A 14,460-nucleotide genomic window follows, 5' to 3' on the forward strand; every position below is an offset into this window, starting at 1 on the left:
TAGTTGAATCGAACAATTTATGAACGAATGCTTGTGAAAGAAACTTCACTGTGGAAGAAAATCGTCACGATTCGAAAAAATTCAAGCGAATTCCCTCGTCCATCTTTCGTCCAACTCTTCCATCTAATCGACGATTTTGTTTCCCTCGCGCCGGTGGCACGCCGGCCCATCATCATCGTCCATTTAATTGAGGATTGCCGCGGACTTGGCTATCACAAATCTGGCACGAACGAGCCTTACAAAAAATACAATACGCGTCCGCGACTTTTTTGTTCCTTTTTTTTTCACATTTTTCTCTTTTTTTTGTGTTTTTTTTGTATCTTTTTTTTGTTTTTTTTTTNTTTTTTTTTTCGTTTCGTTTTATCACAGACCAGCGCGCCGCCCGACATATTAGCGTCCTCTTGCTAATTACGCGTCGCTGCCGCGTTTTTTTTTTTCGCCTCGCAACATCCGTCTACGAAAGCTCAGGGCCAGGAGAGGGGTTAAGGAGAGGAAAAGGGGTGGATCCATCAATTAGTCTTTAGCTGCCGTTGATTCGTCGATCGTTGTTCGTGCTGTGAGAAATTCGTTCTAATAAATCGTGTCGTTCCATCATCTCTTCGTCTTTTCTTTTTATTGTTTGTAAATATTTTTTTTTTCTTTTTTTCGAAACATGACAAATGAAAGAAAGATTGAATCGTAATTCTAATAATGGAAGAATAATAGATACGAATCGTGAAACGTTTGATTTTTTTTTCTAGTTCGTAATTGTAAAGTAGTAGAATTTGTCATTGATCCGACTTGAATCAAAATATAGCATTTATGGAAATGTAATCTGTGATATAATATTTACTGCGTGTATATTACAATTTAAAATTACAAATATTGGGAAATTTTAAAACATTTGAATATTTGATCAAATAATTTAATCGTGAATGGTTAAAATGGAAAATTTGTCAACGTTTTTTTTACGCTCTCGTGTAATAAATGTTTTCCATTCTGTTGCAAGACACTTGTTACAATAATTAAACGTTTCCGTAATTAATGTTAATATTACTAATTGCAAACCAAAATTTAATTTGCCAATTCGTTAACCAAATTCCTGATCGACTGTTTAATTTGCTTCTTTATCGATGGATTGACTTATCAATGTAATTTTCAGTATTTATCTCAAATATAATATACGTGTATAATTTATAATCCTAACAATCCTGATGTTCGCGTTTATTTTAAAAATAAAACAATAAGGATTCAATTACCACTATAAAATAATAATTCAACGAAACTTTTAATCTATACGAAACATTAAAAACAATTTCAAAATTACACAATTACACACACACAAAAAGAAAAGAAAATAATACGAATACAAAAATATTGTTTAAATCTTTCTCGCTTCTATAAAGATAAAAACGACAATTAAATACTTTATCAAATACAAAACAAACTAAAAATTGAAAATCGTAATTCAAACGAACGATCGGAAGGAATGGCGGTCGTGCCGGAAGTTCCATCAGGAGTGGAAAGGTGGAAAGATATATGGAAGATTGCGGCCGCCTACTAAGTTTTCTCTCTCTCTCTCTCTTTCTCTCTCTCTCTTTCTTTCTCTTTCTCTCTCTCTCTCTCTCTATTTCTCTCTTTCTCTCTATTTCTCTCTCTCTCTCTCTCTCTCTCTCTCTCTCTCTCTCTCACGCTTTCTCTCACCCTCTCTCTCCCTCTCGCTCTCAACGATAACAATTGAATATGAATTAGAAAAATAACATTATATCGTAGACAACAATTGGTTACAATGTATATAATAATGTACCAGTAATAATGTATTATTAGTTCTTTTTTTTTTCTTTTTTCTTTTTTCTTTTTTTACTCCCCCTTTACACAGTACTTTTTATCCCCGTTTTTTTTTTCACCGTTTTTTTTTATTTTTTTTTGTTTTNTTTTTTCTTCCTTTCTCTTCTTTCCTCCTTTTAAAACGTGCCATTGACGTGGGGCGCCGTGACTGGCGGCTCATGGAACGCTAGAATTAAATTTTACACGCCGCTTCGTAGTCGTTCCGCCAGCTTGGTCGGTCGATCGATCGCCGATCCGTGATGATCGACGATCTCGCGGTCGATGGGATCGGATTCAGATGAGACTCGCAGCTTTGTACCAACGGCTATTTATACATACGTAATATATCGAACGTAGTTACCGTGAATGGGCTGCCGGCATCCTGTTGGCAGTTTTGACGTCTAGCAAGAAATGCCGCGAAGAAATATACGCGAGATATTTTTTTTAATGTTTCTCTCTTTCTCTCTCTCTCTCTCTCTCTCTCTCTCTCTCAATATCTCTGTTTCTTTTTATCGATCGTTCGAAAAATGTTAATTTCGAAGAGATGTGTTGAAACTCGCGTATAAAAAGTATATTATCTTTTTCTGTGAAATCGAGAAATTTTAAAAAGCATTAATATTATATCAATCTGCCATTCGTTCGTTAATTTACTAACTTCGTAACTTTACTTGTAATTCAAATATAATTTACCAAACTATGTATCCGCGCTATACATCCATGCAGATATAAATTCAATCGAGAAGTAACTTGATTAAATTCGATCGAAACTTCTTAATCGAATGAAAAGTTGGGATATAAAGAAAGAAACGAAGAGAAAGATCAAGCGTCACGATGTACCAAAGGACGGATGCAAATCGTTCAGCCCATTCCGGCCAATTCCTTAATTAATTGATTAATTAATTAATAATTCGATTAACCGAGAATTGAGCGTAACACGCATCTCGACGGTTTAGCACGGAGAACAGCGCCCGGCGTCAGTGGAAAAAATTCGTGGACAGATTTCGAGACGGCGTGCGATATCATATCATCACCACAATTCCCTCTCTTTTTTTTATCTTCCTCTCACTCAATCATCTCTCATTCCTCCCTTTCTTTTTCTTTTATCTTCTCGTTTCTTTTTTTTTTCTCTTCTTTTTGCGCGTTTTTCTTTTTTTTTTTTTCTTTTTTGCTCTTTTACTTAAGCCCTTTTTCTTTTGCTTAAGCCTTTCGCTCGTACGCACAGACAAAAGAAACGTACGCTACAACGTCGTTTGTTCGCTCGACAACTGTGTACAATCAATTAATTTTAAGCTAACACGTAACTAATTACGGTAAAACCTATTTCACGGCTTGTACGACATACACGTATTTATAATATATATATATATATAATATTTATATATATAATATATATAATATAATGTTTATATATATATTACAGTTAGATTGCTCATTGTCAATTCATCGGTTTATCACATTTAGTACAAGTTGAAAAATATCTCTAACATCCACGTGCGAGGGGCGGCGTGGCCACGTGCGCCACGTACCGTCCAATTATAATTTCTCCGGAATGGCCGTAGCGCACGGCCGCCCCCTCAATTCGTCAAATTACGCTAATTATTATAAGTTACAATCATCGTTAATATCTAACAGTAGGTACGACAAACAATTACGACAGTACGGCCACGAAATGTGTTGTGTGTTGTAAATGTGTGTGTTCGTTCCATTTTTTTTTCTTCTTTTCTTCTTCTTCTTTTAATCGATTCACATATACTTTAAACATCCTCGCAAACCGGCTTAAGTATGATTGCAAAATCGACATTCGTTAAAGCTTCGATACATTGGTGGGAATGGTGGTGGGTTTCGTCGAGGGGGTTATTAGTGTTGGGGTATTTTATAGGTTAGGGGACAGAGGCGAGAAAATTTCGGTGGGTTTACCGAATGAATATTCACCAAACACGGTGAAACGATTCTCTCTTTTCATTCTTTCCTTTTCGCGTTCCTTCTTTTTTTTTCAATTTATCATCTTCTCCCGAATTTTCGAGAAATAGCTTCTCGCAACGCTTTCGCGCCTCTGTTCTCTCTTATCTTCGTTCTCTATCTGGGATAGTAGCAGCGAGCGGGACGATCTCTATTTCAGCAAAATTACACGATAAAGCGACAGACATTCGTGCCACGGATTACAAATGGCTCGAAGCAGCGAGGAGAATCGTGCTACCTGGAGGCAGCGATAGTCGTTCATTATTGCTAGGATAACGAGAGAAGAAGATTAGGAAAAAGGTTTTTTTTTTCGAAATATACATCTACGATTAATTTTGCCGAAATAGCGCGGGAACCGTCGCGCGCGCATGCGCGCTGCACCTTTCTCTGGTTTCATCGTTGACCGACGATCGGTAACGTAGACGATGTTTGCGATGCAGCGAAGCTTTTCGACGGTTTATGGAGAAACCGGAAGAGTGCAAGCGCGCACGCACACGTTCTCGGAACGTGGATATATTTTGCAACCACGCCGTGTGAACGGGTTCCAAAGTATCTTTTTCTATACGTTATTCCATCTTTTTTTTGTTTTTTTTTGACGTTTCTTGTATCTGACATTGTTTTTCTCGAGACATCGTACGTACTATTACACAGACGAAGCTAAACGCTGAAATCGTTCGCATAACGCATTTTTTTTTCTTTGTCATATTTTTATATTTATATCATATTTATATCTATATATATATATAATTTATATTTATATATATTTTTATATGTACTATTTTTTTTCGCTTAAATCTCTTTAGAATAGACACCAAAAAGACATCGAGAGACTCGAAGGAAGGTTTGAAATAGAAGATTAAAGTTTCCGTTTCCGGCTATTACGTTTCGAAAAATTGATTCTGACTACGTTAACGAGTCGAGCTAGCTACTATACTTCTGCTGTTCTCTATACACGAATTACGCGCGCGCGTATATATGTAGTGTTTGTGGTATCGGGAGAGAGAGTGCACGTGTGTGTACCATATATGTGTGTGTGCGTGTACCTCTGTGTATACGAGTGGTGTCGTTGTAATCTGTGTCGTGTAATGTATGCTTCGTTTTAAACCTACGAGTAGTCGTTCCGTACGGACGGACCGACGGACACCGAGGATTGAGCAAACTGTTATTGCACGGAACGCATAAACTCGAAACACTCCCCAATTGTTTCTCTTCCTTTCTTCTCCCTATATGAACCGGCACGGTTCGCCGTGCTTTCGCGAGTAACAGGTCCCCATCACGAATCGGCCCGATATTTTTCCTTAACGTAAAACGAAATTTTTGTTTCAATTTTTCGCCAAGAATAAAAGAAAAATTTCAATTTTTAATCAATCTCCTCTCTCGACGATTTTAAAATTGATCGTTGAAGGGATTTTTTTTCCACCCATTCAAACGCATCTTTTAAATGAACTCGATCGTCTTTCCACCGTCTGAAATGAAACTGAAACAGGAAACCGATACTAGATAATAAATAATACACGCTGCGGGTATTTTCGTTTCGAGGAGGACCCGTTCATCGCGTATTTAATCACTTGCGTGGTCTCTATCGATTAAACATTAACGGCGAGAGACCTTCTTATAACATTCTACCTAAATACACTTAGCGTATATCCTCGGAACATAGATAAACCAGTTAAAAACATTGTATATGTTCCTATCTACCTATACACAATATATAGATATAATGTTTGTATATCATAACCATATTAATAATATTAATTACATATATATATAATATATATACGATTGGAGTAAATAATTATTAATTAATCCTTATGCATATATCACATCTGATCGTTCAGTCATTATAGGAAGACCCTCGCCTCGTCACCAACGCACACAAACCAGCTCCAATCATTCTTCCTCTAAACTCTCGCGTGTTTCCTTTCAATATTACACGATCGTTTTACAAATTGTCGAAATTTTTTTTTTTTTTTTCAATTCAAAATTCATCCCATACTTCATACACCGTATTCCTCTACTAACCGTTCTNAACGCACACAAACCAGCTCCAATCATTCTTCCTCTAAACCCTCGCGTGTTTCCTTTCAATATTACACGATCGTTTTACAAATTGTCGAAATTTTTTCTTTTTTTTTTCAATTCAAAATTCATCCCATACTTCATACACCGTATTCCTCTACTAACCGTTCTCTATCGTTTTCATCGTCTCTTGCTTATTCGTGTATTCAACCCCCTCCTTTCTCTCTTTCTCTTTCTCTCTCTTTCTCTCTCTACTCATCTCCCTTTCCTCGTTTTCTCACTCTCTTCCGATTCGTTTAAATTAATCCGATAGTACGGCTACTATCTAAACAGACATTTAATTTTTTTTTTTCTTGTTGCTTGGTAAAAACCTGAAATCGCCATCGAATATCAATATAATACACTTAGTATGTACTTATAGTATAAATATAGGAACATTCATTAAATATATATTTATATATATATAATATTATCATCGTCATATATATTTATATATATATATTAGAATTTGTATATATATATATATTTATATATATATATATATATTACTTGGTGTTGTATAGGTAGCTATAATTTTTAAACGTGGTTTAAAATGCCCAATCCATTCCATAACGCCTGGCCATAGTTCCCATTTTGTTCCAGAATAATAGGGTTAGATTTTAGATTATTTTTTTCATCGGTTAAATCGAGACTATTCGAATACGATTAGCCCGATTCGATCGTCTATCCGCCCGCCATGATCGCCTGGAATTTCGAATACCTTCGCATCAGAATTAATTCGCGTGATTAAAACACGAGTTGCGTTTTATTATCTCGAGATAGAAACGAAATGTCACTCAATTTCTATCCTTATCCTTCTATCGAAGGTAAAAAAAGATGGCATAAAATTTAAATTTAATTTAAAGAAATATTTAATATTATGAAAAAAAGTAGTTCTCTGATCTACATACGAGACGCTGGTCAACCTCGTTTTTTTTTTTTTTTTTTTTTGCGAATTGAAAAAGCGCGATACTTTCTTAAATTTATGGCAAGCACGAGTAATCGTAAATCTCATTTTTTTTTTTTATTCTATTTATTTTTCAATCTGATGAAGTCGATCAGCGTAGTTTTCAACGAGCGATTCGAATGTTTTTTTCGAAATACAAATTTTTATTGCAGGAAAAATCTAAGAATGCGTGCGCATGCAACGTCACACGGTACGGTATAGTGACAGGAGGCTATGTGTACACGAAAAGCCAATAATGCATCATCAATGGTGTGCATCGCAGCGAACATGTTAATTATCGACACCGCTACTTAATGCGACACAAACATTAATGCGTTCGCTCGCTGCACAGCTCGCCAGAATGCCGTAATGTGTGACAGTGAACGGCATTAAGCCTTTCTGAATAAATAAATATTTTAATACCGTACCGCGTGGATTTCGAAAAATCGAATTGTGAAAACGATTTCGCGATTTCGCGATATTACATTGTTCGCATTGTACGAGAAGAAAATAAAAAGATAAATTCAAATTTTTAAAATAAAAAGAATTTCACCAATTTTTCTTTTTCCCTTTTTCGAACAAGTTTCGAATAACTTTAAAAGAAACTTAAAATTCTAAGAAATATAATTAATTAAAAATTCCTTTCGATCGAAAAGTTCTGTTTACCCAACTTTATACAAACTCAACAACCGACGCAATTAAAGTTCGATTAATTTTCAATCGATTTCTTATTAATCTCTGATAATAATATCCGAGGTATTAAACTAAACTAAATTAAACAAATAAAAACTTACACTTTACCAATTTTTGACTTTATTCGCCCCTCTTTATTCCATACCTTCTTATTTCCATACTAAACCAAAATCCAAAATTTCCAAGTTAAATCAATTATTCCCCAAAGAAAAGAGATAACAACGTGTATATCCATTTCCAAATAACCTCCAAAACAACTCCAAAACACTTGTCCAAAATTCTTTGTCCCACGGTTCTCGAGCGATGGTTCTCACCCCCTCTCCCCCGTCACCGCGAGTTCGCTCTCCCCCTTCCCCGTATAGGCCATGAAACAGACGGATCGCGCGGCGATATAAATATATCCGTAAATATAAATATCACTCGTAGGTAAACTATAAAAAAATATCACGCGGATATATTCGTTGGTGGACGTATTACGGAAAAATCAGCTTGCCAATCCCTCCCCTCCCCTCACCCCTCGAGAAGCGCTCGAGAACCGTGCCGAGGCCGTGGCTCGCCCCTGGAAAACCCGTGCTCCATTCCGTTTCTGCCCGCGATCCCTTTGTGCCGGGACACACAATCGCGTTGAATATATTATGCCGTGCACATTTCGGAGGTACGTTTTACCGACTTCGATTGAAAGACGGCTGGCTATCACGCGAGCTAACGTGATGCGGAGTCACACGCTCCATCTATCGCGCTCTTTCCCTCTTTCCACCACCACCACCACTACCATCGCGCGCTGCGTTTCGTACTACTCGACTTCTGCCTCCTCCGTTCTATTCCCCTTTCCTCCCTCTCTCTCTCTCTCTCTCTCTCTCATTCCCCTCTCTATCTCTCTCTCTATCTCTTTCTCTGTCCCTCTGCACATGCACACGGATGATGGCACACGAGAGAGAGTGCACACGTGTGCACGTCACGATTAATTGATTCGAGGAATCGTAAGTTGGGCCGAACTTAAAACGAGGACCCGATGCATTATTTCACGATATCGACGCGACCTCGCTCGACGCGACCCTGCTTCCGAGTAAGAATCGCTCGAAAGGATTGGAAATAGGGGTGATCTGCGACGATCTGAGAGTAGGTTCGAGTAGGAAAGTGGGAGGAGGAGGAGGGATGGAGTAAATTTTGTCTCTTGCTTTGGGGGGAGGGAGGGGAGAGGGTTGGTCTCTTTCGTTTCTTTTCTAGTTGATGAGGGTCGATGAGGAGGGAGGGAGGGAAGATCGGTTTACCCGTGACAGAGAATAGAATTTCTGGGTTGGTCGTGGAAGGAGGGGCGTGTGAATGATTGAAGAGTTGAAGGAAGGGAGTTTAAACCGGTGGATGTGTAAATTTTGTTTTCGAAATTTTTTTATTCGTAGAGATATAGAGATGGGGAAGGGGAGAGATGGGATCTCTTCATTCGCTCGAATGAAAGAAGGGGATTGAAGGGTAAAAGAGAGGTTTGTTTAATTTGTCGATAATTGATAGTTTTATCGTGAATAGCGAAAAATCTGAGGATTTCTGGTAGAAGATTCTATCTGCTCACAAATGAAAATTTCAGGCATCGATTTAATATTAATGGAATAAAAGTTAGGAAGATATAAATTATGAAGTTGGTCTATCGCGACGATGGATATTCACGATTCTCTTTTGGTATGGGGAATCACTCGAATCACCGAGACATTCGGTTGGATATAACACTGTCGGCGGAAGATTGATGGCATTTCACAAACGGTGTGCGTCGAGTGGTTGTTTTTACTCCTGTTCGTGGAAATTTTTGGCTCGACGCAGTATCAATCCTTCGATTCGTGATCTTTTTTTTTTTTTTTTTTTTTTTTTGTTTTTTCACAAGAACACAATGCAGCCACCTCTCTTTTCTTTGTTGCAAATCGGTGCATTGAATCGCTGCGTGTCCAGTTATATATGACGACAGTTCTGAATTAGAGACTTTTCTATCTATCAATCGATAAAATAATATTATTATTTCAAACGTTTGTGTAATTTAGGCTTAATATTTAAAATATTGCGCCAAATTTGCTAATCAAATAAAGAATACATTTCCTATAACTAATACTTCTAATTCTCTATAATACCACGTGACGTAAAAATCTTAAACTTAAATGTTCATTCTCTTTTTATTCGCCTATATCATTATCTGTTTATAATTGTACCAAATTATATAATTAATCATAACATTCTTCTTTCGTAATAAAATTTTTGCTAATCCTAATGTTAATGATGTATAAAATAATATTCGAAAAAGATATCCTCGAACTTCGTCTAAACTTGCACATTAAAACAAAATATATATATACACAAAAATTTGAACGCTATTCTCTTTGTAAACTTTTTTCGATATCCAACGCTTCGATTAATATCCATGCCCGCTATCTGTTTTTCTTTATCAGAAACTCAACGAAACTAAAAACTAAAATTAGAAACGGTCGCTATAAAATCGCATAAAAACAGCGTAGCGAATTTCAAGCATAAGAGCGTAACCGGAAGTTTCCACGCCTGAAAAACGTGACAACGCATGACTCACTCCTCTTCTCGTAACATCTGTTTTTCCCTATCTATGTTTTACCACACACACACACACACATATACACACACACATACGTACACGTACACACGATTTTCGAGGAAATCTTTTTTTTCCCCCCCTCCCGGGGAAAAATACGAAGGTTTTACAGCATCGTCACAGAGAAGTTATCGGAAGAATCTTTGTGGGTTTTTGTTTTCTGGGTCGAGTGGAGGACCTGGGCCGAAAAAAAAAAAAAAGAGAAGAAAAAAAAGGAAAAAAAAAGGAAAAATCGCGCTTTCGGAATTTGGATGTCGCGCGGTGACGAGAGCTCGTAGAAGAGCCACCCCCGTTGGCGATTTTAACTCTGTGATTTGGCAAATTGGAAGAGTGCGGAGTTGTCGACTTTCGCCCTTTGATTTCCATCCCGGTCAAAGGAATATCTTTCGTTATCGATTCATCATGGGATAGAAACGCATCGTGATCGAGTTTCGACCCCTCTTTCTCGTACACTTAAATATTACGAAAGGACTTTTTTAAAACACCGGTGTAATTAACCCCTTTGACGGTGTGAGCTTGCAAAGAAATTCATAAAAATCATCTTCGGGTAAACTTCGAAAAATTATAATTTTTTTTTTTTTTTTTTTTTTATCGTTAAACTCGATAAAACGTTTTTCTGCTTTTATACAGGTTCATAGATTGTGGATTTTCATAGAAGTACATTTCAAGTATTTTACGTTTTGTATAATTTGTAAATGATATGGAATTTATTTAAAACTCGTTTGATTAATTATCGTAATTAAGCAAAATCCGGACTCGATTAAACGAAGATTCAACTTTTTTCAACACGATTAAAAGAACTTTTTAAACCAATTTGGAACCTGCAAAATATTTATTAGCGAGTTCGTTTTAAGCATTTTAAGCATTTCTTTCAAAAATAAACATATTTATCGCGAAATTTACCTTAAAACTTCATTAAACCCTAAAAATTAAAACACTTAAAACCCATAAAACCCTTAAAATTTAAACCTCTATAACTTCGAAAATAATAATTTTCGGCCAACAGATGATGAAGGACCGTTAAAAGCGCGGAACTTTGCCCTTTAAAATGCTTTTTGATTTATTCCGATAGCAATTTCGTTTGCCGAGATATCGTCGTGTAAAGAAAAGGATAATTTTTAATCGTTTATTATCTTCGTCCTTGTCGTTTCAACGCTTTCGTTCTTTGTCTCCTCACTTTGTCTCACTAATCTATCCCAAATTCCAGACAAGTGACATGATTCCTGGAAGAAGCTAGTACGCATTTCCAGCGAGAATGTAGGTCACCCAGTCGCGAATCCTATTATCTCGTACAATCTTAAGTACTATGGAAATTTTGAATCTTTATATCTTGGCAACCGATTGAGATATCGGAATAAAACAAAAAGCAACTTTAATGGCATGGTTTTCTCTATCTCTTATAACATTTTTAATATCTTTTTTCGATTTTTATACGAAAAAATTAAAGTTTCATTTGTGATCTTTATAAAGTAGTACAGGGACACGATTTAAGACATATGCTTTGCACAATGTGATACATTTTTTCTATATTAATTGAATATCTATGCATTCAAATTTTAGCTTACATAAAAATCCACAATCCAGTAATACGATATTTGATAATTGATTGAATTTTCCTCAGATATAAAGGGTTTAGAAGGTATTTTATAATTAGACATTGAGGAAATAAAGTTGGAGTAAAGTAATTCATCTGTAATCCAAATTTCTCGTATATGAATTTGAATTATATCTCGCGATTATAATTAGGAAAGAAATAGATATTGTGAGTGATATTAAAATGGAAAATTGCATTCACAGTTGCAGAATGAAACTCTTGTAAAAATTCTTGTACAACTCTCTTGTACTATCTGATACTATCTATCGTGTTATCACAGTAAATCAAACGTTTACCTAGAACCTCGTTTAATAAAAGCTAGCTAAAATTCGAATTGGTATTTCGATATCACAAGTGAATTGTTGTTATAAAATATTATTACTGATTTATATTTCGTTATTACAGACTGTGTTTGTAAAAAATATATACATATATATCATATGTTGGTGTCGGTCAATATCGATTAATCGACAATAATTGTAATTGAAAAAATTCAATCGTACGTTACGTTTTACAAGTTTAATTACATTTAAATAGTTAATATTTAAAGTAGATTCGATTATCACATACACGCGTTAAAAACTAAATGTCAAGGAGAAAATTTGCGAAAAAATTATATTTTCTAAGCTAACGAATCGCTAACCATCTTTAGGCGTAGAAATATCGTACAAATTAATAAAAGTAGAGAGATAACAAATACTTATAGATTTTATTTATTCGTTGTCAATTTTTAAGAACACGATATTTGACACGTTGGCGTCCATTCGATTTTTTAACTAACACTGTAAAATGATAAATGCAATTTCTTATCGTTTCAATTAATAATATTCTATTAATATTCCGTTTCATTGCAATATTTGGCACTGTCGTTACTTAATAAATCTTATCAAAAACTCGTATTGACCAATTATACAAATATATATATATATCATATATATTATAAATCAGTAGCGATATAATCGTGTAATAAAAAATGCTTGCTATTCGTTTCGCGATATTAATATCCCGATAGAAGTAAAATACCCCGTCATCACGCCCGTTCTATCGCGCAATTATTCCACTTGTTTTCTTAACAAATTTCACGCGCTAAGAGTTTCTATTTATTTATTCCCGTTATTATTATTACAGGGTATACATTTTCGTACCAATTTCTAATTGTCTAAATATTTGCCCGAGTATCTGTCTGTAAAATATTTGCTAAAATACAACACCTTCGTAATAAATAATTCTAATAACAACGTTCGTTCCTACCGTATTAAAACGACGATGGAATTAAAGAAGGTAAAAAAAGAAAAAAAGAAAGAAAGAAAGAAAAAAAAAACAATGCTATACGACTGATGATACAGAACTCATTTTTTTCAAGCTTTTTACTAAGGCTAAACTGATCTAAATATTATTATTCATTCGTCATCGTCAACGACGCTCATCGTACGCTAAATAAATATCATTTTTTTTTTTTATCATTTAAAGATTATCAGTATCACAGTATTTAAAGAATATATACATATACATATATAGCTTTCGTTGCACAAGTCATTTTATTATAAAAAATCACTCGCCCCTCTCTCTTTGTTTTTTCACGTCTCTTTCTATTCCAATTAACAATCATCGCTGACATTTCTCTAGCTCTAATGTTCGAATCGTGAACCTACGAAGAATCTATAGAAATTCAAGAAAAATACTTTCTTATTCAAAAATACCGGTATCACAGATTAAAAAAATATTCCTCTCGCCACGAATGGTGTTAACGGCCTTTAAGTTAAGAAGACTTAAAACGAAGGAACTGGTTAAAAACTGATCAATTATCGAATTACTCGAAGAATTACTGGAAGAAATTTCAATCGTGACATCTTTCCCACATTGTTTCCTTTTGTATTATCGTACCACGACGTACGTATTTCCCCCCGTATTTCTTTAAATCTTCGATAAATGCACAAATCTATCTATCCCTACAAAGAACCCCAAGAAAGAAAATTCATCATAGTGATACCTTGACGCGTCATACCTTTACAACGGTAACAAAACTATAAACTCTTCTACGATCTTAAAACGAATCTATATCTCGAAATATATATCTACTGAAACCTCCTAAACCCTCCTTAAAAATGGTTTCAATCCTCGACGATTCTATAATCGCGACCAAACGCAAACGTTCCTACGATCCTACGAACAAACTCTCCTACGAACTCGTAAACTCGACAGATATAATACGAAAAAGTGGAAATACTTTTGAGGAAGATAAAATATAAATAAAAAGAAAAGAGAGAGAGAGAGAGAGAGAGAGAGAGAGAGAGAGAGAGAGAAAATAAGGAGAAAAAAAAAATACAAAGTAACCGAGGCAAAACGTAAGGATCGAGATCGCGAGTGGCAAGGGGGGAGGGGGTAGTTTCTCCGAAACGCAGAGAGAGAGAACGATCCTCGAAGCACGGTCGAGCGTATACGGCGGAGCAGGAAACGTCAAGCGCAGTCGGTCTTTCAGTGACAGAACGATTTGCAGCTTCCCTCGGCCGTCCATAACGCAGTAAATCTGGCGTGCAGTGGAAATGGAGCGGCAGGCGGGCGGACGTGGTTGCCTGTATAAAAGCTAACAGAGGCATCAGGCGTCATGGAACTATTTTCCTTAAATCCTTGGATCGTTAATCACGCGCGAGAGACGGACACGATACGCGGGTCCTGTCGACCGGCGTTATTTCGAGAGCGCGCACGGGATGGACAAAACAGCGTAAATTAAAAGTCTCGCCGCGTTTTGTATCTTTTCTATTCTATTCGCGCCTCTTCATTTTCTTTTTTTTTTTTTTTTTT

This window comes from Apis laboriosa, unplaced genomic scaffold, assembly GCF_014066325.1.
Source record: "Apis laboriosa isolate Shangri-la unplaced genomic scaffold, ASM1406632v1 scaffold9_cov152, whole genome shotgun sequence".
Classification (NCBI taxonomy): Eukaryota; Metazoa; Arthropoda; class Insecta; order Hymenoptera; family Apidae; genus Apis; species Apis laboriosa.